The sequence below is a fragment of the Dromiciops gliroides genome, chromosome 2 (assembly GCF_019393635.1).
Source record: "Dromiciops gliroides isolate mDroGli1 chromosome 2, mDroGli1.pri, whole genome shotgun sequence".
Lineage (NCBI taxonomy): Eukaryota > Metazoa > Chordata > Mammalia > Microbiotheria > Microbiotheriidae > Dromiciops > Dromiciops gliroides.
In genome coordinates, this window is record NC_057862.1 from 279,728,526 (window position 1) to 279,729,618 (window position 1,093).

A 1,093-nucleotide genomic window follows, 5' to 3' on the forward strand; every position below is an offset into this window, starting at 1 on the left:
TCCATTGATCTTAAATCCAATCTTACATCTAATCAGCTAATAAATAAGTCCTTTTCATTGTTCCTTTTCTAGGGCTCATCATCTGGCAGGTCAGCTACAAGTTTGGGTAAATTTTGTTGAATTTAAATTGTTTTGTTTTAATGTATTTGAAAATGTAAAAATCATTCTTAGCTTCTGGGGGCACACATAAACAAGAGCAGCCTTTAAGACACGGTTTGCCTACTTCTCCATAATTCTGAGATAATCCCTAACTATTTTCCCCCTTTAGTCTCTCTCTGCTTTTCCTCACTGCATCCTGGACTTTGATCCAAGTTATGTAGGCTGCTAGTTTAATATTTATAAAAATTCAATTCTAAAATTATCTCCTTGATCAAAAACTAATCCAAAAAAAATTTTTTTTTGAATGCTGTAAAAAGGTAGATTCTTTGTACTGCATCTGGAACCTCATTTTGCCCTGATACAGGGTTTCGGACTGTGTGTGGGAGTGGGGGGGGGGTGGAGAAGGGAAATAACTATGTTGGGGGTTTTTGCTTGTTTGTTGCATTTTCTGAACAGTGCTTGGTCTGGTGAGTTTTCTAGATCTGTGTGAAGAAGAACACTTGTTCCTGTTACTCTACCATCTTGCTTTCATGAACTTCTAAAATTTTTTTCATTGATATCTTTTGTTTTTTACAACATCCTAGTTTCCCCCAGTATGCTTTCCTCCTCTACATCCCAGAGAGCCATCCCATATAACAAATAGTGTTTTTAAAGAAAAAGAAGAGGAAAAAAAAGCCAATTAATCAGTACATTGAAAAAGTCTGAAAGCATATGCAATGTGCAACATCTGTTGGCTTCCTAGGGCTCGGTTGGAAGTGTCTTCTTTATCTCTTCTTCCAATTTGTGCTTGATCTGTATATTTCTGCAAAATTTACTTTTGATGTGTGTGTGTGTGTGTGTGTGTGTGTGTGTGTGTGTGTGTAGTTTCTCTTTCTTTCATTTACATGCTTGCAGTTTATTGGCTTTGTTTACTTCATCCTGCATCAGTTCATGCCTCACAGCCTATTGGACAAGTATATTTTTTCTTTATCATCTTTACTAATCTGATAAGTAT